At 34.4% G+C, this 25,402-nt stretch overlaps 1 protein-coding gene and 1 long non-coding RNA gene across 5 annotated transcripts in view; one reads left to right on the forward strand and one right to left on the reverse strand.

The window, feature by feature from the left end:
- The window catches only part of ORC4 (origin recognition complex subunit 4), a 71,491-nt gene extending 65,483 nt beyond the window's left edge, over positions 1-6,008 (reverse strand). For 2 of the 4 annotated variants that reach the window (XM_037027801.1, XM_037027797.1), the window contains exon 1: positions 4,928-5,053. The gene's annotated coding sequence lies outside the window, so the exon portion shown is untranslated. Of the gene's footprint in view, positions 1-4,927; positions 5,070-5,918 lie in introns of those variants that run through there. The other 2 variants (XM_037027798.1, XM_037027796.1) reach the window with 2 other exon arrangements.
- LOC118974392 (uncharacterized) lies at positions 5,372-10,936 on the forward strand. The gene is made up of 3 exons (XR_005063889.1): positions 5,372-5,976; positions 8,388-8,465; positions 9,481-10,936. It is a non-coding gene; the product is annotated as an uncharacterized LOC118974392 (long non-coding RNA).
- The last annotated feature ends 14,466 nt before the right edge of the window (positions 10,937-25,402 follow it).

The raw sequence follows: 25,402 nt of genomic DNA on the forward strand, positions 1-25,402 counted from the left end.
TAGCCAGGTTCACAAAGACATGAAATAGTTTTTTACTGCCTCTTACATACATTTAAGTACACAACCAAGGACATTAAGATAGCTAAGCAAAAGCTCTAAAATGAAAGAAACCAAAACATACTGACATAAAAAATACTGTAAAGAAAACAGAGTAAGCAGAGAGAAACAAATTTCAAATGAAAACTTCAGTGAAATTCATAAAATAACATGATGCTCTGAAAAAAATCAGATATCAAAAGACCTACTGTAAATAAAAGAATATGAGAGCAGAAATGAGAATCTTACACACTTTTTAAAATCAAGTAAATTTCCCGGAAAATTTAAAAATAGTAGAAAGAAAATAGGTTCAGGAGGTCAACATCTAATTGCACTTGCAGAACAAAAAACACAGAGGCAAGGAAACTACACAAAAAGTTATCAGACACTTTCTCAGAGCTGAAGTATACACATTACCAAAACGAAAGAGCCCATGGAATGCACAAAATGGATGCCTACAGAATTATAGTAAGTCATTTCATATCACACTGACACTTCAGAATACTGGGTATGACACAGATAACACTCTGTAAGCTTCAAAGAGACAGACTACAGAAGTTTTCCTGTAGAAAGAAAAGTGAAATGTAAAGTGCTAAAAATTAAAAGTTTCATTTTACATCATATACTAAGAATTTCTTCAAATTCCCAAACTATGATCAGGGTAAAGTGCAGTCATTTACAGAAACGTGATGCCTCAAAACATTTGCCTTTCAGATAGCTACTGGAATCTGTGACCAAACAAAATGAAGGAGTGTACAAGACCAAGAATTACATGGGATACAAAAAACAGAGGATGAGTCATAGGACAGAACTGCATGAAAGCAAACTTTATTAAGCAACTGGTCTAACCCAAAGAGCAGAATGTTCTAGGAGGATTTCCCGAACAGGGTTAAACTAGTAAAAATAATGGATAATTCTGAACCAATGGAGAGGATATGCTGACAACTAGCAGGCAGCTTGAAAATGAGTTAATGAAAAATACTGAGAAACTATACACTGATGGTTACCTGGTAGAAACTAAAGTATCAGTGTAATGATGGGAGAGTGGCTGGGGTAGTTGTGGAGTAAAAGCTAAATCTACATCATCCATAGTGAGAAGTCAATAGATAATGCCTAAAATGAAAAAAAAAATCAAGAGATAACAATATGTTATTTAGAAATATGGAAGTAAATAACAAAAAATCTGCTCCACAAATTTTTAAGTGTTTCCTCCTAGAGAGGGGGAAACAGCTACCTTGCCCAACATTACACCTTTCCTGGGCCTAAGCAGCTTGAGGGGATAAAAGCCCTCCTGTTTTGGTCCACCATAGCATTAACTTTGAGGGGCAGCATTCTTGAGAACCAAACTTGTAATAAGTAGATGTGAGTTGTTTTTAATAATAAGCCACATAGAAATAGTTGATTCTTCAAGCATGTGTTCTTTTACTTTTGAAACTGTTAACTTAAAAACAAAAGGAACAAATTGTGTGAGAATATTTTCTAAATTTTAATTAACTTGGCTTTTTATGCTGTAGAGGCCAATTCAATTAAAAAAAATTTAAACTAATATATGAGTTAAGTTAAAACACAGAGTTTGGCTAGAAGCAAAAAGATCTTGAAATCAATTTCAAAATTTAAAAACAAAAGGAAGAGGATAAGGGTTTTATTTATAATAAAGGCAGATCAGATTAATCCCCCTGCTGAAATCAACAAAAAACCCTTTCAGAATGAAAATCAAAGATAAGGTAGTAGAAATTCATACCAAAATCTAGAAAGTAAATCAGAGAATACATCACACAACAATCACTTTTTCCTGAGACCTTTTACCTATCCAGAAGGAAAGGCGGAGAAACAAAAAGAAAGACTGAGTTACTGGTGGCTTTGCCATGGGGGTAAAAAAAACAAAGGCACTAGAACCCCCCCAAAATGTGGACACTCAAATAAACCAGCACCCCATTTAAGCTGAGATTTTAAGGGCAACATCACCAGTATAGGGAGAATTGGAAGTAAAGAGAACTCACATGACTTGTATAATAGAAGGAATCCAAAATCTTGAACAAGAACTGATACGGGACTGTTAACATTTCCTTATCATCCTTCCTAGAAAAATGTGCCTTCTTGAGAAAGGTATCATTACTCTAGGGCACATACACTATTCCTATAATTTTCCAAACATAACAACACATAAGCACACACACACAAAAAACATAAAACAGCAGAAACAAAATTCAGAAACTATAATTAGCATAGGAAATTCAGAAACTGTAATCATCAGCCACAGACAAAAAATTTAACTATAAATGCTATGCTAATAAATATCACAATTGTAATTTTTAGCAAGCAGTTAAAAACTGTAAGAATGAATATAGCTCATATACACCTTTGTATTCTGATCCACAGAATTATGAATTCCAGTGAACCCATAATAGGAAAAAGAATTCCACATGAAATCATCATGAAAAAAATCACAAAAAATCTAACAGAAACATTTTTAAAAGCAGATTTGTTTCAAAGTAGCAAGATTTTAGACTGACAGCTGACTTCCAAAATCAATAATGGAAGGCAATCAACAATGGAAATAATATCTTCCACTGTTGGTGGTGGATAACCACCATTATGGTTGGTTATGGTGAAAATCATAATCCTACAAATGTAATACCCAAACACACTCTTCACAATTGAAGGTGAAACAAAGACACTGTACAACAAACAAAAAATTAAGAGCATTAGCCATTAGCACGCCTACATCTAAATAATGTACTAGACAGAAAGAAAAGGATCTCCTAAGAAAATTCGGATCTGTAAGTATAAACAAAGAACACTGAATGTGTAAATAAACAGGTATATGCAACTCAACAATGACAGCAGAGACCATGCTGTCCAAATGGTAATATAATACCACCTATATGTGTAATTTATAATTTTCTAGTGGCCACATTAAAAAAACAAGGTGAAATTAATTTTAGGATTTCAACATGTAATCATAAAAAGAAGGCGAATTTATATATTTTTCTTAGTTTTAAAAATCTGGTGTTTGACATTTACTGAACATGACAATTCAGATAGTAAATTGTTATTAATACTTGATCTATATTTTTATAAAGTTTACAGTTAAAAAACTGTATTTATATCTCTAAGTAGCTGTAAACATAGTTAAGGGTTTTCCAACAACTGAATCAAGTATCAATTTTGATATTTAACACAACATAAAACCAAAAATTAAGTTCCTTGAACATTATTCACATTTTAAGTGTTCTACAGACACACGCAATCATGGCTACTGTATTAGACAGCACAAGTATAGAAACTTTTTCCTGGAGATAAAATTACTAATAAAATTCAAATATCAACAATAATAGCATACATATAAGGCCGTAAGGAACAAAATGGAGATAAAGTTATCCAGGAAGTGAGAAATGCTCCAAGTACACCAGAGGTATTTGTCACACTGCTCAAACCTAATAGAAAAACTATGCAAAAGACTTTAATATCACTTTGGAAAAGTTGGGCACAATCTACTCTACAAAATTGCATGCTATATGAATAAATATACATGTTTACAAACACCTAGTAGTAGCATTATCAAAAACTGCTAAAAACTGGACACAATCCAAATGTCCATTAATATTAGACTAGTTAATTGAGGCCTATTCATAAAACACCGTACCACATTTTGAACAGTATTTCACTATACAAAAAAATTCTTTTTAATTGTTATCTATGGCAGTTTATTTGCTTTACTATATATTTTTGTTATAAAGTAATAAATATTTGGTTTCACTACACGCAAAATTTTAAGGTACAAGACTCTAGTTTTTACTTCATTTGACAGGAGTACCCCACACGCAGAGACTAAAATATGCTAGGCAATGTGTATAAAATAGGGTACACTGCTAAAACAAAACGAAGACACGAGATAAGTATCTTTAATTGATTATCAACGCAGGTAAATAAGACAAACTGTAGATTCTTGGTCTTAATAGATACCACACATGGATGACAATCTTTCACAGAATCTTTGCAAAAGACGATGGCTGAAATACTGAAATGACTTTAAAGTGTATAAACAGAATGTGAAAAAAGTGCTTTTATTAAAAAAACTTTACTAATGCAAATTCATGAATCTTTTCTTAAATATTTTGAATTAATTCTGATCTTATGAGGGAAACATTATTTCCAGCAAAAACAGTAGCATTTGAGAAACCAAAGGCTCTAAATTAGAGGCTAGTAACCAAAAAATCTTAAAACAAAATACCCATTTAAAAATCTCTCACTTGTACCATAGAAAGGGAAAACTTTGATACATCCCTTTTTTATCAGCAGGAACACAATTATCAAGGACTACAGAAACCCCGACCACCTTCTGACAACAGGCTTAGGCGTTGTAGCAGCAACAACGCCAAGACAAGGAGGGAAATTCCACCAAGACTTTCCAGCGGTGCTCCATCCTCAAACTCACTTCAGAATTTCAGGGAGGGTCAATTTCCAATATGAGCACTGCGTCTATTCCTAGAAGTTACCAAAATTCACCAGGGAGCTCGGGTCTCCCTGGATAGGTTCCCTGCTATGAGCTGAAGCAGTCACCAGTCAACTGCAGAGGCTCCAGATCTCGTTTCTCTTTACACCAAGACCTCACCACAACCGGGGGTAGTCGCCACCCCGCAACAAATCTAGTGTCATTAGGTCTCCCTGAGCTCGCCCGGGACTCGTCTGAGGGCTGGCTCCGAGGCCAACAGATAGAAGGATCCCGCCTATTTTCTGGCCTGCCCGGCCTAGACAAGCCTGTACCCCCAACCCCCCACCCCTTCCCGCGTTACCAGTCTCCAAAGCCGTGCATTCTCCCCCTTTTATTTCGCCTTTTGCCACTGGTGCCTCCTAGTAATTGTCCTGACGCCAGCCTAACCCACGTTACCTCTCACAGAAAAGCCTGCCCTTACGAGGGCAGTGCGCGGATCTAGGGACCACGGGAAAGCTCCACAGGCTCACTTCGCGTGTATTCAGACTAGCTTCACCAGGTGCAACCAAAGGCACACCACTGCTCCCGGCATGCCCCGCGCGCGCATAGCCGCTCTCTCACCCCGCCCTGCTCCCGCCCCAGCACGTGACCTCCTTTTGCCTCCGTCCCCGCCCACTTCCGTTCCTCCACTTTCTCTTAGGAGGGAGGAGGGGATTGAGGGTGTAAAGAGTAGCGACTTCCTCCTACTCCTCGCCCCCGCCTCTCTACCCCCTGCTACAATGTCTTCCGGGTCGCGAGCGCCTCGAAGCCTTCTGGGAAATCATCTCATTTTCTCCCCTCCCCCTTCTCCTGCTTTCAACCAACCAGCCTCCCGTCAGAGAGGGACATGCGCAGTGAGTACCTCCCGTCTCTTCTACCCGAACCCCCCCTCCCCCCCCAAGCAGAGAGACCCCAGCAGCAGCAGCAGCTGATGATGAAGAGAGAGGCAGTGGCAGAGGGGGGGCACCTTTTATTTCTATTTTTAAAGGGACAGGACACTAATTTTACCCCACTTCAACCTTGAATTCAGGGGGGTGGGGGGAAGGCGGCTGAGTTCCTTCCCCCACCCTCCAGCCCCGAGACCTGAGAGGGGGATTGAGCCTGAGAGAGGAGAAGGAGTTTCTTCTTCTTCGAAAACCCTCGTCCACGACTCCTACCCCTTCACCCCTCCAGTAGCCTCCCTCCCGAGCCCCCTCCACCCTCCTCCTCTTTGGCCGTGAGAGGAGAGAAAGAGACCTAAAGCCTCTTAGCAACACAGACCCTTCTTTGCTGCTGCTGCTGTTGCTGCTGCTGCTGCTACTGCTACTGCTGCTTGGCCCTGGCTGGAGACATCTCACTACACCCAGGAGCAGCCACTTCCCCACTCTCCTCCTCCTTCCCTCCTCCTCCACTCCCCCCCCTTTATTACCCTTTGTGTCATCCTCCACAGCTCCAGGGAAGGCACTCCAAAGTGGGGGGCAGGAAAGGTAAGTGTGTCTGTGGGGGCTTTATTGCCTTCCTCTGGCTCTGACTTTAACTCCGGGGCAACAGCAGCACCAAACCGTATACGCAGTGTAGCTCCGGGGTGAGGAGGGGGTGGTACTGGAGGGGGGGGCGGGTGAAGGAGGGGTTGCAGAGGGGAGGGGTGTGTGAGGTGTGTGCCCATCCTGTCAGAGGTGGAAGGGCACTTTTGTTTATATTTGCTGTTGTCAAAAGTGGTTTCTCTTCTTCAGCTAACATCTGATTGTGTCTTGCTCCAGTGGGAGAGAATACAAAAACAACCCCCTCCTTCCTCCAATAAGGCGCCAGGGAAAGAGGCAGAAAGAGGCACACTTTCTAGATGTCACTTAAAATTTTTCAATTGGAGAGTTATTACTATTTCCCCAAGAAAAGCTCCACTGCATTTGTTTTTGAGTGGGAAAATGTCGGGATTAGGATTGTATTGGAAGTGCTTGTCCATTTGTAGACCTGAGTGTTTTCCCCTTTTTGGTTCTCTATGTGATTTGGGTATGGACTTAAGTGTTGGAACAGACGTGCTTGGTTTTTGCTTTCTGGGTTAAATTTTTCTCTTTTCGTTTTGTCTGACCTGCATAGAAATTTTCAAATTTTTAGTTGATAGAGGCCTTAGGTTAGGTTTTTCACTTGTATTATTGCTTTTTTTGTTAAATGTTTGATTGCTGTATCACCATATAAAGTTCAAAGCTTATAATTCTTAAAGTTTAAATGCCACTGGTATTGTCTCTACCCACATACGTTCCTAATACTTTCCATAAGATAAGAATGTTAGCTATTTCATAATTAATCTGGGTATTTTTCTAATCTTTGTAACTTGCCTGAACAAGTAATCCCCATTGAAAAGTTTATGTTGTTCTGGCTTCGTGGAAGGCCAAACCTCTCCATCAGTAGTTTGCTGGATTGGTACCACTTTCAGTTTTAACTGAATTATTTATTTACTGTTTTAAATTGAGAGGAGTTTTTCATCTCTTGGGGTACGAATTAAATTGCTTATTATATATGAAGGGGGGCATATTTCTAAAATATGTTTTCCTGACTCAAAAAAAAATGAAGTAGTTGGTATATTCATGGTAGTTACGTATAAATTGAAAGATGAATCCAGATTTAGGCTTATAGAGTAACAATCTTGATAAAAATCACTATTCTCTCTTTTTACATGACATATTCTTAGTGAAATGGCTTTCAAATTCAGTGCAGCATTTTATTTCACAAAAGCTAGAGAGTATATTTCTGATGTAGGCCTTTTATTAGGTTTTACATGAGAGAGTGGTATTTTATTTCGTACATACATTTCTTTATGCTTTCCTTGAAGATGGATGCAACACATACACACATTCTCTCTCTCTCTCTCTCTCTCTTTCTCTTTCTGTGTGTGTATCTCTCACACCCTTTTTTGTTACTGCATTGGTATCTCTGATCCCATAATTTATGTCATCAAAAAATATTTTTCTGTAAAGCAGCAATTTTGTTATCAGACTGGCAATATGAAAACAGCAATTTGAAAGGATTGAAGAAAAATCTAGAAGGATGTTTGACATAAATATGATAAAGACATAATAATACTTTTAATTTTTTATTATCTTGATAATAAAACCAGAGCATTATACACTTAATATTTTAGTGGCAAAAAAGCATTGCATATGTAGAAATTTGTCCTGTAAAATTTTAATTATCAACTCTGCAAAAGCAGACATTTGCACACAGGGGAAAAAAGCTGTGTAGCAGTAAACAATATGGTCTTATTTCTCTCCTTTCTGTTATAAATTTGAACGGTTCCATGCATTTCTCTGAGGTATAAATGGTGCACTTAAGCAGAAATCTGTGCCAAGTTCAAGTTTTTCTTCCAATATCAATACTATTTCAGGTCTACCTACATTTTTTTCTTCCATTAATACCTCAGCAACCTTAAGAGATAGAAAGTAGAACTTAGTGAAGAAATCAGGTTTAAGGAAAGCAAATTGTGTGAATAATTGGGCTGGTGGTTGCCCAACTGAGTGAAAATGTACACTCTTGAGCATAATACCTTTACTTACTTTTACTTTGTTTCTGTTTTTCTTTGAAAACATTTCTTATCCTACCACCCTCAGGGTTCCCGTATGTGGTTTGAACATTCCAGACTTCCTGTAGGTCGAATAATTATTTACATTTAGAAAACCTTTCATTTTTATTATGCCTTATTTTTTAAATATACAGATATATTTTAGGATTGAAATTTTCAGCAAGGTGATATCTTGGAGGTCACTTTATCCAACTCTTCATTTTCCATATTGCTAAAGTTCGAGAGCTTAAGAAACTTGCCCAGGGTTCCAAGGCCTAAATGTGGATGGAACATGGACCAGAGAACTCAGGTCTCTTGATATTGTCTATCACTTTCCTTTATCAGAAATGAAACTATCATCACAGTTCTGTGTATGGCACTTAAGGGTTTTATATGGAGGCACATTCTTCTAAGAATATTAAGGTGAATAGCTTCAAAGCCATAATTTTGTCCATTTATAATAGAATAATTTGTTGTTAATTTCTTTTAAAGAGGTGGATTATTATTATTTTGGGAATTATTTCAACTTCCCCTAATGCTTATATTTCCCCTTGCATCTCCAATTAATCAGTAAATACTACTCTTACTCTTGTGTTAAGGACCCACATATATAAGCAAAATGCATATTGTATTATACATGTTTACTTGTGAATCTTGCTTTATGAATGACTTTGGACCAAAGATTTTTCTAAGATTGTATTTATTTATATTTAGAGAGAGGGGAAAGGAAGGAGAAAGAGGAGGAGAAACATCAGTGTGTGGTTACCTCTCACACTGCCCCCAGTAGGGACCTGGCCCACAACCCAGGCATATGCCCTGACCTGGAATTGAACTAGTGACCTTTTGGTTTGCAGGCCAACTCTCAATCCACTGAGCCACACCAGGAAGGGCACGGACAAAAGAATTTTGTTTTGTTTGCATTTATATTCCTTACAACACAGTGTCTGGTACACAGTAGGCGTTACTGGTTATTTGTTATAATTTATATTAGAGTTAGGCGTATTTGAATTGGCATAGTTGAATTTCTTTATTCCCATTTGTAGGATTCCTTCCCTTTCTTCATTTTTCCTTTCCTCCTTGCTATAATTTCTTCAGTGCCATGAATTTTATTTTTTAATTTTACTGTGGCTTTCACTTTTTCTAATGGCCAAATTAAATCCCGTGAACAATATAGTGCTCAAAATAAGTAAAAGTATAATCCTCCTAACTCTGGTACAGGATGCAATTTGACAAGAGTGACTTATTTTAAATTAGAGGATCAAAAAAATTCCAATTAAAAATATACTAGCAAATGTTCAGGATACACTTAAATTTCATTTCACTGAGTGACAGGTGCAGTAGGTTGTCAGAATGATTAGGCAGCTTTTACCAGCTCTGTAAGGCAACTGTTACTTAGGTGACATGTTTCCCTGACTTTGTTTTTTTGGTCCTTACCCAGACAATTATCAGCTTTCCAGTTTTCTATGGATATGAAGATTTACTCCTAGTCATCAGTGGGACCCAATGAAGTCAGCCAGAAAGCCTATGTCCAACTTACGTATCTTTGCAAACTTGTCTGGATTTTGAATGTATAGATGCAAAACAGATTGTACTCAGCTATTAATCATTGAGCATTGCTTGAATATCTACTGTCTCTCAGGCACTGTACTAGGCACCTGACAAATAAGGATGGTTCCTACAATTAATGTGAAGAGAGAGCATAATTGTATTCCAGAAGTGTATTTGTCATATCCTTATTTTGATGTTTCTACTTAAATGAATTTTATATAACTGAACAGATACTGTTAGGTAGAAAAATGCATGTTTAAAAAGGATATTGCTGTATTTTATTAAAACAAAAATACAAAGTAAAATTTTCCACTTAAATACTGTATTCTGGGGATTTCTATCTGTATATAATTCATTAATTTAGACCATGAAAATAGTCTATGTGACTGTCACTGCTATAGTGTTTTATTGTTATATACTTTTATTCGAAGATGTCCCAAGCTATTCATTTAGGTATCTCTTTATAAATTATTATACCCCCTCAAAAACCCATACTTTCCAAACTTAAACTTTTTTTCTCTAAAGTAACTTTTTTCTTTTTATATCTCATATAACAGGTAATTTTTCATGATTCATTGGACGACATTTTACGTTATCATTTTGAGCACTTAGTTATTGTCTATCATATCTATCATAGTTTAAGCTGACAGAATGATTTAATTATCATGGAGTAATTATAGTATGCACCATTTAGAAGTTTGGGAACTTTTAATAGATACTAGATATATTCCTCCAAGGTCTTCATAAGAAATTTCCCAGTTCTAGTTCTAAGTTAGTTGCAATTTTTAATCTTTATTTTGTGATACTATTTCTGTAACTTTAGTAAAATGAGTTGGAAGTTTCTTAGTTGATGGTTGTTTCAAAAACAAAGAATACTGTCTTGTTTCCTGTCATGGCTTTCCTATGTAATTTTAAAGTATTAGAGAGAGAGATTTCCTGGATTTTTTTGGCCCTCTGAAGTATACCTTTTAGAATACTACCGATTCACAATTTAAAAGGAGAAGGAGATCCCTTGCTTGTAGAGTATCTTGTGAAGGTAAATAGACTTTTGAAAATCAATTCTTATCTCTTTCATATTGGTTTTAATTTTCTATTTTAGTAATAATCATAGTTATCATTTATGATTAGTGCCTAGCACTGTGATAAATGTGTCAGTCCCGGTCATTAAAGTGGCCTTGGTAAACTTGGTAACATTGTCCTTATGTTACAAATGAGGAAACCTGCTACTGACAGAACAGTATTCAGCATTTCATTATATAGCAGCAAACTACTCCCTGATACTTAAAAAACATTTTTTTAATTTTTAAAATTTTTTAATTTTATTTTTAAACAGAGGGGAAGGGAGGGATAGAGAGAGGGAGAGAAACATCAATGTGGTTGCCTCTCGCACGCCTCCCACTGAGCATATGTCCTGACTGGGAATCCAACAGGCCACCCTTTAGTTCTCAGGCCAGCACTCAATCCACAGAGCCACACCAGGCAGGCTCCCTGGCGCTTTCTGAATCAAAACAGAGTCACAATAAACAGTTACTGTCAGTAAGTACTCTGGAAAACATTGGTAAAGTCATGGCCCCAGTAACTTATTGATTAAGGAATGGAAATTTTCTAAAAGTTTTCAGGGACAAAAAACCCCCAATTCTTTGTAAGGAACATAGATGCAGACCAGTGTGCAACTTGAAATAAAATATGCATAAAGTCAGGTTTCTCTTTGTATGACAAATGATACTTAGGCCTTTTACATATTAAACTTTCTTTACCTTGCATGGAGTTACATTTAGCATTTTACTGTATGAAATTTGGAAGTTCCAACAATTTGTGATCCAGTGAATATTTACTGTAAAAATTTTGATATACCTCTGTTGATAGGTGGAAAACCTATAAACAAAGGGGAGCTTATCATATTGCCTAGTGCTTTGGTGTGTATAAATATTCCTTCTGAATGTTCTTTCTTGCAATATTTTTACAATAGGATTAAGTTTAATGTACTTTTTTCTTTAGTACCACTTAAAATCTGAAATATTTTTAGTATTAGAATGTACAACTTGTTGGATTCTTAAGATGCCATTATTATTATATGGTTCTTTAAAGCAGCTACTGAATACTCTTTTTGACCCAGCCAATGAGAGTTGATTTTTACATCCTTTTAGGAGGAAAGAATCATTTTTTAAAATTCTATTTCAGTAATCAAGTAACTTTCATATTCATCCTAAGTAAGTACACAATCATCCTATATGCTTACAATGACTCTATTATCCTATAAGTAGGATAACAAAGCATGAAGAGTGATAGAGTTTGGAAATATTTTTGAACAGTAAAGAACTTTTGTGTGTCATCTACTAGACTTCATAAAGGAATGTTTATAACAAATGTGGTTTCTTGCTTTTAAAAACAATCTGAATAGTTGAGGAGATATAGTTAGTTTATCATCCCAAATAATTTTCTTAGATAAGCTGAAGATAATTCAGTTAAAAGTAAAGATTGTAACTCATCAGCATTTTCTTTTTGAGGTATTTCTGTATTATGTAAGATTTCAGAAATTAGAATGACTGAGTATTGCTCTTTGAAGAAACAAAATGAGAACCAGGATTAACATGTATTAAGGTTTATCTTCTAATATAGCTGGACATAATCGAAAAGAAAATAACTAATGGTATCATACCTGTGAAAAGCATATACTTCAAGTGTCAGTTGTGACTAACTCTGGTTTGAGTCCTCATTTTAGCTGACCTATATAACCTTTTCTTAGAGAACTTGTAATTAAATTGTGTCATTGAGTAATTTGTTAGGATGTATTGTTTTAAAGGACTAAAATGAGTTCTATGAATTAGTTATCATCTGTGCAATGGAGAGAAATCTTTGTTCATCCACATTTCACTGAGTTGTCTGCCTACCAACCAAGAATCCATCAATGAAAGGAGAAGTTTCTATATAGTGTTAGTGTTACAGCTTACATTCTTGTGCTGCCTTTTCTTTTTTTCTAATTTAATGTCTATATCTCAGAAGTTAAAAGGTTGCCTAAATTGTTAAGGTTGACCAAGTATAAAATTAGATTTAATTTTGTATCTAAAGCTGTTATTTTCTATATACAACTTAAATCCAGAAGTTGACTTAATCTGTTGATGATTAATTAACTTAATCCATACACTTTTAACATTATTAGTACCTAAAAATAATAATCTAGGCTGTATATACATACATTAACTGATTCTGGGGGAGAGAAGTATTTTTCATTCAACAGAAGTGTTGATTTTTAAGTAGCTTCCTTGGGATATACTAATATGAATAGTAGCTGCCATGTGAGATAAAAAGGATTTTTATTTAGTTGGAAAGTCAAATGTAAAGTTAATCATTAATTAATAGTAAGTAATATCAAAATATTTAGAAAGTTGAATACATGTGCCAGCAATGACAGAATTTTAGAACCTATTTTTTTACCATTATTCCAAAATCATTTCCCTTTTTCCACATTCGTCACACAAGAGTTTGTGCTGAAGGATTTCTTGGCCATTTAAGAAACTGTAATCTAGTTAAAAGGTTTGTTTATGCTTCCCATCTCTGTTCTGCTGATGGTATTAGAATGCAGGCCAGCGCCAGACATCTAACTGTTTATAACATTCAAACTTCAATTAAAGCTACAGTGTTCAGTTCACTATATCTCAGAAAGTTCATACTAGCTGCAAATATCGCCAGTAATGATTCTGAGCAGCCGTAGGCTTTCATATCATGCCATTCTTTATGAATACTTCTTTCCCCATCTAGGAAGTAGTGACATTTAATTGTTTCATGGAAGTCTAAAAATTAAGCTTATCTTCTACTACAAATAGTATAGCATTTCCTTTAACAATTTCATTTCATAATAAAAACCTAACGGTTTATGTTACTGCATATCTTATTTAAATGGTCTGACATTAGTTTTTGTAAGATTAGTAATCTCTGTAGTAGGTGTTAGTTTGTTATCCAATTAATGGGAAATCTATTTCTAATTTGAAGAACAAAGCAATATGTCGGATATTAGAAAACAAAAGTGTGACATTACTCCAGTGTTCCTCTATGTATGAAAGGGAACTAGACCCATATAATTTAATCTTCTTTTAAAAATATTTTATTTATTTATTTTTAGAGAGGGAAAGGGAGGGAGAGAGAGAGAGAGACATCAATGTGTGGTTGCCTCTCACACACCTGCTCCTGGAGACCTGTCCTGAAACCCAGGCATGTGCCCTGACTGGGAATCGAACCCGTGACCCTTTGGTTCTCAGTCCAGTGCTCAGTACCCTGAGCCACATCAGCCAGGGCCATACTTTAATCTTATGTTGCTTTTTTAGTCTGCTGCTCCTGCTGTTTGTGGCTTCTATACTGTAAATGCTTCTGTAAAGTTTTAAAAGCTTTTTTCTTTTTAAAACTGTTAAAAATTATTTAAAAAAATTTTTTTATTTAATTCTTATTCAAGTACAGTTTTCTTATATTCCCAGCCCTGCCCCCCCAGTGCTCCCCACCTCCCTCCCCTTTCCGCCCCCCACCTTAATTATTGTTCATGTGTCCTTTATACTTATTCATGTGAGTCCATCCTTTTTTCCCCTATGATTCTCTCCCCTCTGGACCCTGTCAGCCTGTTCCGTATTTGAGTGTCTTTGTTTTGCTTGCTTGTTTGTTTCGTTGTTTAGATTCCTGTTAACGGTGAGATCATATGGTATTTGTCTCTCACCACCTGGCTTATTTTGCTCAGCATAATGCTTTCCAGTTCCATCCATGATGTGGCAAAGGGTAGGAGTTCCTTCTTCCTTTCTGCAGCATAGAATTCCATTGTGTAAATGTACCATAGCTTTTTAATCCAGTCATTTACCAATGGGCATCTAGGTTGCTTCCAACTCTTGGCTATTGTGAATTGTGCTGCTATGAACATCGGGGTGCATAGGTTCTTTTGCATTGGTGTTTCAGGATTCTTAGGGTATACTCCTAATAGTGGAATTGCTGGATCAAAAGGCACGTTCATTTTTAGTTTTCTTAGAAAATTCCATAACATTCTTTAGAAACATTTCTTCATCAGCTCTGTTTTTGTGCAAGTTACCTCAGTGAGTCATAATATGAATAGTTTAAATTTTGTAATTAGTAGGCAAATTTGCTATATTATATTGCTCTTCTTTTTGTAAAAATAAATTTAGTTTTTCTTATTTTATACTTTGATTTATTAACTATGCATTCTTTATACACATATTTTAATTGAAATATGAATTTATAGGAGGTTTAAGCATTTTAGGAAAGATCAACAATCAGTAAATTGAATATTTACTAAAACCCTTTTAATTTTAATTAAGAAATTTTACAATGGAAAAATTAATATTACTCATTTTCTTGGGCACTTAAATGATCTGTTTACTTTGAAATATTGTGAAACAGAAAATTAAGAGATACTATCTATAGTATCTGAAGATAGAAACTGACAACAACCATGCAACATTTGGATTTGTAGGCTAAGAACATGGGAAGACCTCTAAAACAAGCTAAGTTGAAAACATAATATGCATAGTATGGTTGTATTTTTGTAAAAAAATACACATATAGATAACACGCATGTAATATATTTATATTGTATATAACATTTTATGCTGTATACATAGTTATAAAATAAAAAATGTATAAAATGTATACCTCGCACATGCTTGGGTTGTGGGCCAGGATCCCAATAAGAGGCAAATACACATCGATGTTTCTCTTCCTTTCTTCCTCCCTTCCCCTGTGTCTGTAAGTAAATAAAAAAATCTTTAAAAATATATATACACATTATATTTATGTAAAAACAGTTCCCGGAAATATGGATCAAATTAATGTCATTGGGTTATAGATAGTATGTATATGGAATGCTTGAAAATCGAAGAACTTTTATTATTTTGTATCCTTTAGCATCACTTGGATTTTTAACAAGTTATATTCATGTAGTAATAGTGTAATGGAAAAATACTTACTAAAGTACTAATACTTACATAATAAGAAATGAGAAATAGAATGACCCAGGAAAATTATAGTCCTACCCCTAATTGTTACGTGAATATATCTCTTGAATACCCTGAAGAAAATTGAGTATTGGCTAGTAACCATCATAGCTTGATACAGAATAAAGACTGTTAGACTGATCTAATCTTAACCAACAGGGTGAAAAGCCTACTAGTCAACTGAGGGAGGAACACTGGATATCCTGGTTTTTAAATATTTTGCTTCTTATTGCAAAATACATTTCTCACTATCCTGGGAAAGTGTAGACTAGTGCAATAGTGTTGTAGAATGTCAGTCATGAAGTGGTGGACATGAAGTCGGTTTCAGTCTGAGATAAGATATAATATATGGGCTTAAGCTGGACTTTTATTATTTTAATCATTGACCAAATTATCATATGCTTATTCAAAATACAGATGGCATAGTCACTTACCGTTTTTATAATGTTTTCTGTATCCAGGTTATTGGTTTGAATAGAGGACAAAAATAAAACAGGTTTTAAGGTCCTTTTTAAAAAAAGCAACTGGAACATGTACTTGAAAAACACTTTGTAAAATAACATCAAACTGAGTAGGTAAATATGCAGAGTAAAGAAACAATTAGAATTCTGTAGCGTTAACCTCAGTGGGCTCCCTGAGAGGACTTGAATTAATCAAAGTTTAAGTTGAGGAGAAAATCCTAGGTTGGCACAGATGAGGCTAATTCAAGTAGGGCCGAACCTTCCAGTAAAACGATGGGACGAGTATATTTATTTTTACTAGTTTAAAAGCTAGAAATAAAATTCAGCATAACCTGTTAAAGTGCTTAGAAATAATATGCCTAGCCTTTATGTTTTCAAAACTTTATTTTCCAGGAAGCAGGTCAGAAAAGAAATAGGAAGAAAAGAACACTCGCATAAAATAAGAAAGAGAATAATTCTTTGCAATTGTGATTGGAAAAATCTGTTGGATTCTCAAACAAGGATGTTCTGAATATGAGTTGGAAATATTATACTTAAAATTGGAAGTTTTATCCAGGGATACTGAGATTCTTTTTCCTTTTATAATTCAAGTTCATACCCAGGTTGGTCCCTAGGATTAGTACTAAATACTACATAATTAAAACTAAATTGTATATATAAATAAATTCTAAAAATTACAAAAAGATACAGTCTTATAGTTTTCTTCATTTATGTCTTAATTGCATCTAATTTATTTCCAGCTGGCCTGGTCATGTAAATTATCCAATCTACCCCTGCCATCATGAATTGAACGTTTTTCTCTGGAAAATAGGAAGTTTATAGAGTTCTGTCAAATGGCTTTGTATTTTCTTTTTATCTGAAAAGTCATAGTGATTTTAAAAAAAAAACTATATAGGGGTCACTGACTCAGTCTTCTCTCTCTCCCTGCTTCTCTACTTAATGGTTTGCCAGTGTCTTTTTTCAATGAATATACGTTGATGCCTATTGGGTTCTAAATACAATGGTGAGCAAAAATAGATCTAGGTCCTGTTGATCTTCTCACATCCTACAGCTAAAGAAGGATACTAATCAAATAATCATGTAAGTCAATGCAAAGTTGGAACTGTTCCGATTGCTGTAGAGAGGTACATGGTACTCAGTATGAGGGGTTGTAGAAGAATAATTTGATCAATCACTGGGATCAAGGGCAGCTTGCCCTTTTTTTTTCTTCCCTCCCCTTCCACTTCCCTTTTCCTCTTCTCTCTTCTCTGTTTCTTTTCTCTTCTTTTGAAGCAATGTTTGGTTAACTGAAATCTTTTTTTAATAGGATTATAGTGTAATGAAATAAGTGAGGTGGTGAGGAACAAATACCTTATTTTTTTTTATTTTTTACTTACTTACTGTTCAAGTACAGTTTTCTGTCTTTTACTCTCCCATCCCAACCCACTCTCCCAGTGCTCCCTGCCTCCCTCCCATTTCCATCCCCTTTAGTTTTTGTCCATGTGTCGTTTATACTTGTTCCTGTAAATCCTTCCCCTTTTCCCCTGTGATTCTCTCCCCTCTCCCCTCTGGACCCTGTCAGCCCGCTCTCCACTTCAGTGTCTTTAACTGAAATCTTGATGAATTAGAGTTAATTTGATCAAGAAAGAGAAAACAGTATTCTAGAAGGAAGAAACAGGGTAGAAAGATCACGAGTGGAGAGAGAGTATAGTACTTAACACTAAATTAAGGTCAAAGTGACAGAAGTTAAGAACTATAAGATACATGGTAAAAGACAATAGGGAGCTACGTAGGAGCTAAACTATAGGATGTTTATATGCCAAGATTGTTTTTATCTTTAGGGTTAGTATTTAAACTTAGGCTGATGTTCTTAATGCTCAACACAAATGCTTTCTACTAATAAAAGTTTCAAGAGTTCATTTTTATTTCGGTTTAAAATTTGTAAAATTGACTAGGGGTGGTAAACATACAATACAGTGTACAACAAATGATGTAGAATTGTGAACTTGATACCTGTATAATTTTGTTAACCAGTGTCACCCCAATAAGTTCAATAAAAAGGGAAAAGTAAATAAATAAATCTAGCACAAATAAAATAAAATTTATAAAGTTTTTTCCCATAGAATCATTATTATTTTGATCAGATCTCATAAAACCCCTCTAATAGTGATAACAATGGAAAGTGGTGAATTTAACATTCACAAATTAAATGTTCTGAATCTAGGGTATATTATTATCAATGTTATTATAAAAAATTAATATTTTAAGAAGAATAGAGTTACAAAATGATAGCAATACAATGCCAATTTTTAGGGTAAATCATACAATCAGAAGTAACTATAAATTGCTAAGGTACATTAAGTATTATTAGCCTTGAAAATACTGATGGATCTCATAAGACCATTGAAGAAATTTAGTTTTTAATTCAGTTTAACATTACCGATAAAATATCGTTATTTCATTGTGATCTTTAAGTCTTAAACCTCTTTGAATCCAGTTTCTGTTCATATTAGGCAATAAACAATCTAATTAATAGCACATTTTAAGAAATGCAGCAAATATTAGGAATACTATAAAATGCATTATAAATTAAATTTTATTAAGACCAAAATATCACAAAGGTTTGTTAAATTGTAAGGAAGAAGTAAAATACATGCATTAACTAGAGAGGGTGCATCACATAACAGTTGGTTGAATTCTGTCACTACATCTAAATCACCTGCTATTGGACTTAGCTTTCTGGCATATTTAGGTATTGCAGACCGTGCTTTTAAAGGAGATTGATATCTAAAATTAAAAATGAGGGAATGAGTTTAGTGATTATTTATTCACTTACTTGCTTTTTTATTTATTTATAAAACATTCTAAGTGAGACAATATCACTAGCATTGATTTATTTTTCATGCAGTGTCTTATAGACCACTGATGATTCATAGGCCATCAGTGTTTTGGAAGCTTATTAGTGTTTGAAAAGACGGTTTACTAAATTTATCTAATGACTCTAAGGGGTCAATGTACCTTCTGAATAGAAAGGAATATTCACTTGGGAATTGTTTCAGGGATTGATGTTTTCCCTCTGTTTTATAGATTACTACTTGTCTTTCTATGGAAGTGTATTCCAAAGATCCCTAGTACTGTGGTAAGTTAACAGGTATGATTTCTGTCCCCCTCCATAAAGTTCCTTTATCAAATAAAGCTTAGGAAAAATAATTGTGATTAAGGAATATTAAAGGATTTTTTACTACAGTAGTAATCACTAACATTTATTGTGTGCTTACTTTGTGTCACTCAGTGTGCTAAGCATTTTTAATCCTCTGAACCAGAAAAAATATTTAGAGGAACACACACTTCAGGAAGTTTTTCTTCATGTTGCTAGACTCCTTAGAAGCATCTCTGCAAAAGCTTCTGTTAAGAATGTAAAAGTGAGGCAAAGAACACCGTCGTTGTTACAACCCTACAGCTTTGGGAAAGTAAGGTTATGAAATGAATTCTTAAAATTAAATACTGAATATAATAGTATGTTTCTATACTCTTCTAACCACAATATTCACAGATGATAGACAATAACTATTAAACTCTTTTAATCAGTGGGGAATAATCTTTAGAGCTTTAGAGACATTTCTGGCTTTGAACACTGACATCATTTACTGTATTCAAAGCTGTAGCATACAGCCTTTCTTTGGTGAGCTATTAAGGTTTGGAGCTTTAGTTTTTTGCAAAGTTCATATAGTGATATATTTCTCACATAGCTTTGACTATTAAATGATAGAGTGCAAATGAAGTTCTAGCATGATGTGGACATTCACTAAAACTTTGTTTCCTTTTCTCTCTCTGCTTCTGTTACGAGGAAGCATCCTTTTATAGTCTTTGTGAAATTATATATGCACTAATATTTTAACTTTTTTCTTTTTAAAAATTATCCATTACTCCTAAAACTGTTTTAAAACTTTCCTGAAATCCTGCAGATGAGGACCTGATTTACTTCATCTTTTTGCTTTCCTCCACATTGCTAATAAAATGGGCACCTATAACTTACGAATTCATGTATTAGAGAAATTCGAAGAAATGGTCATACTTGTTAATGTAAATATTCTAGTTAAAACTGAGTGCTTTTCATAATCCCTATTAAGTAAAATAATATGTAAATAGTTTTCTTCTCTTTTTCTTCGTTTCCCAACATTATATAAGCAGTATTACAAAAAAATTAAGAGCCTGCCCTCCAGAGCCAGACTGTCTGGATTTATACATTTTTGTTAATGTGGTTATTTTTTTTAATTAGTTTTATTGTGGCTGACAATGATTAGTAAGATTATATAGGTTTCAAGTGTAAAATTCTATGACATGGACCCTGAATTTAAATTTCTACTCTCACTAGCTATGTGGCATTCTTTGCTTTAATTTGCTCATTAGTGAAATGGGTATAACAACTGAACTCACCTTAGGTTATTACATAAATAAATATATATGTGTATCTTTTAAAAATGTCTACAATATACCAAATGCCATGAAAGCGTTAACCAGTACAGTATTATGTGTATTATCTATATGTTAGTTGTAATATAGAAAATATAGTGTTTAATATATTTTGTAAATGTCTAACTTGGGAATTTTTTTGGAAAAATATGAATTTAGAGTTTTTTTGTTTTTTTTAAGATTTTTAAAATTTATTTATCTTTAGAGGGGAAGGGAAGGAGAGAAGGAAGGAAATATCAATGTATGGTTGCCTCTCGTGAGTCCCCTGCTGGGAACTGGCCTGCAACCCAGGCATGTGCCCTGACTGGGAATCGAGCCATGATCTTTTGGTTTGCAGGCCTGCTCTCAATCCACTGAGCTACACCAGCCAGGCGAATTTAGTTTAATTTTTAGTTTCTTGAAAAATATGTCAGACTGTTATGTAGCATTTTGTATTTGCCAACTTCTTTATTTTTTTTATTTCTTAATCTTACTATTCAGAGATAGTAGGGAAAACGTTTCTATTGTTTCCCCATAAAGAAATTGAGGCATACAGAAAGTTCAGGACCTTTTAAAGCATGACAGTAGAAAAGTCAGTGGAAAGACTAAAATTGAATTTAAAATATTTCATGTGCCAGTAATATTGAGGCAAGCTATCTCAAATTCTTATTAAGTATTCAAACAACAAACTTATTAGTTGGCAAAATAAATGTTAACTTTCTTTGGCTGTGTCCTTTGGATGTGTCCTTTTAGTTCCAGTTGTTTCATTGAAAGATTATATGAAAAAAATTGTTTTAAATAGGATTAGACTATATTAAAGTTAAGTATTGGCCTACTATCCCCTAGGACATTTTAGGGTTAAGTATGTGTTTTTTAGTTACCAACTGGCTTCTCTCCACATTTGATGAACTAGATCAGAAACTCCTTCCCTGTATTTCATGTAATCAGTATTACATAGAATATGAGTTCATTTTATATCTAACAGGTAAATATGGGTGAATATAATAGGTGAACACGTGAGTATGGGTAATTTTCAGAGTCACCCTAGAAGCTTAACCATCATTCTTAGTACTTGGTTTCAGTAAAAAGTGATTCCACATTTCAAAGAATAAAGTATTATACAGTGAACTTTTGAAAAGTGTACGATTCTAAAAACGGTATTTATATTTTTATAAAGACAGAGAAAATTAAAATAGATGTTTATTTTTGTCAGATACTGCATACTGTCTGTAATTCATCAACTTTAAGAATATGATGAATAATTTGGGTGGGATCTGGAAAATAAATGATGTTGACTAAAAGACTCAGAATCATTTCTGTAGGAAATTGTAGGTGGTTTCTTAAATAATTGATAAGAGTGTCTACTTTCTAATTTGTAATTATTGTTCATAGCTGCTTAGGAAGTAGGATTTTTTATGTAAAATAATTTTTATGAATTTTTGTTTTAAAAATAAAAGAGCTTAAAAATTTAGTATTCCAGTCTAAAATTTATAAACATTTACGGGGACTTTCCCATAAATGCCATTTTTATTTTATAAAACTAAATAATTCTGTATGTGTTTAAAATAGCAAGCTTTTGACTCAAAGACACAATACTCTTGGTATTTTCCACATGAAATAATGTTTAAATTTTGTAAACAAGCTCTACGAAGTATTTCTACCCTCCTTCTGTTTCCCCCCTTTTTATTTGTTCTTTTCATATATTCATTGTGTTGATTAGAGGCATAGACTCAAGGAACCTAATCACCTAATAACTCAGTTTGAAACTTAAATCATTTTTTAAACGCTGATGTGATTAAATCATTTTAAATTTTTCTAAAAAATACTAAGTTACATTTAGGTAGTATTTTTTTAAGCTATAGCTTATGAAAACAGTTATTCTCTAATGTCCACTGTTGTCAACATTTGAAACTATTATTAAGGTTGTAACATATTATCAATTACAAAGCACTCTTCAACTGCTAAGATTCATCAAATCCTGACTCAAGGGAATACTAATATTTTCATAAGCAGAAATTTTTTCCGAAGAGGAAAAAACATACATTGTGTGTATGTATTCATATTACATATGCATTTAGGTAAAAAGAATCCTAAGACTCAAGAAGTCTCAGGTTTTTCTAGTGGTATAGAGAAGCATAAGTATTTATTAGTTCACTTATTTGTTCTACAAATAGTAACTCTTTGCTATGAGCCAAATATTCAACAATAATTAAGATGGGCAGGGAACGTGGAGCTTAAAGAGTGGTAGACATTACAAAAAATAAACAGTTTCTTCTGGGACTTAGAGAATAGAGATATAAGTCCAGTTGTAAGTCAGATATTTCTAGGTGATAATAGTAAAGTCATGTAATTTTCAGCCTTTCAGTTTTATTGATGAGGGACTAGAGACTGAGGAAAGGTAAACTATTTATCCAAGGTCATATAGCAAGTTATATCTAGGACCCAGGTCCTCTGCCTCCCCTACTTACATTTGATACTTGCTTAAAGCAGGAAGCTGAAAGAAAAGAAAGCAAGGCAAGGTGCCGAGAAAGTTGGACTAGCCACTTCGGATTTGAATTACAGTAGTTAATAAAATATGAAAAATTATACTTTTGAAACTTACTTGTTTATGATTGCTTTATTTTATTTGAATTTCTTTAAACTTTTCTTTGATTCTCCTTTATCAGGTAGTAAATAGGCTTTTAGGGTTTTGCCAAATCCATAGTTGCACAAAAATATTTTAAAGTTAGTTCCATGCCACTGGAAGTCAGGTAGGTACATTGGTGCCATGTTTTTGAAGCTCTTCTGTACTATAGCTTTGCAGTGCTGTTTTTCTTCCTCAGTAAAGAAAGTTGTTTCCTTTAATTACCTTCACTAAGCTACAGTGTATTTGTTGCAGAAAAGAAAGAGAAACAGGATGATGGATCATTAAAAGACAGTTTCCTGGATTGTTTTGATCTAACATGGATTTGAAATCTTATTGCTATAGATTAATCTTTGATATAACCAATAAAAGACCATTATAAATTATAAAGGGTATTCTGATCACATATGAGGTTTTGAATAAACTGATAGACATACAGTTCTGCAAGAAAGTTATGTGATGCTATATTGGTTTCTATTATTTTTATAATTGATAAATGGTGTTATTGTTTAAATTCCTTTAGGGTAACAGGAAATTTGAATTTTTATTTTTTAAAGGGTGTTAAGTAGTAAAACTAGATATATATCCTAGTAACTTTGTTTTACTCAGGGGCTGTGAAGCACATAAGTAAACAAACTGTTTAAAAGTGGAGTCTGTAAAGCTAGATATAGTAACATCAGAAAACACCCCACCTACAATGCGTTTGGAAAAGGAGAAAGATGGTATAACAGAATACAAAGAAAAATAATGGCTGGGAGTTGAAAACACCTGTTCTGCCTTATGACCTTAGATCTGTCTTCTCAGAAATAGTGATACTATATCTTTTTCCAGATACAATATGAACATATTTTAATTTGTAAGAGCTCTCTTATAACTGAAACTTTAATCATAAACTTAATTAAAAAGTATTTTGCACATAGAAACTCCATTTGCATCCAAGTTCTGAATATATTTTATTGAGTTACTAGTGAATATGTTTTAATTTTATTATCTTTGAAATTAGTTTATAGAATCTATATGAAAATAATGTGTTGAGTAAGGAATCTTATATGTAAAAATGATATTATTATATAAGTATCAATTAAGCATGAGAATACTGGCCTGTCAGTTACATTTCAAAATATTTGATACTAGTTTGAGCAGAGGCTATTGTTCCTCATTTAGCAAAAGGGAATCCAGTATTCTATAATCCTGACTGTTGTCCAGTTTGAATAAATTCGTGCCCGTTATGCCTGAACATACAGCTATGGACAGAGTTCAGTATCCAGCCTTAAGAGTCTCTATCTATCATGTATGATAATTGCTACAAATGACAAATGTAGTGATACTATTTTATTTGTTCAAACTGCAGTATTAGTTTTGATAACATACAATTTATTCTTGAACATATACATATATATCTACTAATTTATTAATTGCTTACCCAACCCTGAACAGTTTTACTTGTTAAAACATTATTTTTTGTTTTTGCAAAACACTTCTTTCTCCTAAGTCTAAGATATAGTTCTTGTGAATCCATATTTAAATCTGAAACTTTGAGTCTAAGGCTTCCTGTATTGATATGTTTTATAGGGTTTTTTTTCATCGTCACCTGAGGATATGTTTACTGATTTTTAGAATGAGACGAAGAGGAAGAGAGGGAGAGAGACAGAGAGACTCATCCAAGTGGTAGAGAAACATTGATCAGTTACCCCCCATGAGTGCCCAGACTGGGATCTAATCCACAACCTAAGGTATGTGCCTTGACAGTGGATTGAACCTGCAGCCTTATGGTGTATAGGACAACATTCCTACCAACTGAGCCACCGTGCCTGGATCCTTATATTGATATTTTAAAAACTTCCTCAGATGCCCTGGTCAGTGCAGCTGAGTGGGTTGGGCATTGTACTGAAATAGGGAAAGTCGCAGGTTCGATTCCCAGTCAGGGCACATGCCTCGGTTGCAGGCAGGTCCCCAGTGGGGGCATGTGAGAGGCATTCTCCTTCTTGTTTACCTCCCTTTCCCTCTCTCTAAAAATAAATAAGTAAAGTCTTTTTAAGAAGAAAAGGTTCCTCAGATGATGCTAAAGTTCAGCCAGTATTGAGAATTAATGTTCTAGGGCTAAGATCTACTGTGTAGAAATTTGAGGGTGCTGGAGGGCTGATGTCACTGCAAAATGACAGTGACTTCTTTGGAGAGTGACTCTAGAGTGTGATGAGAAATTCCTGTGAGTTTGGCTTCTGGATCCTCAGTTCTAGTTGCTAAGACTAGAGCAGGTAGCTGAGAGCACTCATCCTGGCTCAGCCCGGGGAGAATTAGAAGAAGGGCCTT

This window comes from Sturnira hondurensis, unplaced genomic scaffold (genome assembly GCF_014824575.4).
Source record: "Sturnira hondurensis isolate 20B ecotype Veracruz unplaced genomic scaffold, ASM1482457v3 Scaffold0019428, whole genome shotgun sequence".
In the NCBI taxonomy this organism is placed as follows: Eukaryota; Metazoa; Chordata; class Mammalia; order Chiroptera; family Phyllostomidae; genus Sturnira; species Sturnira hondurensis.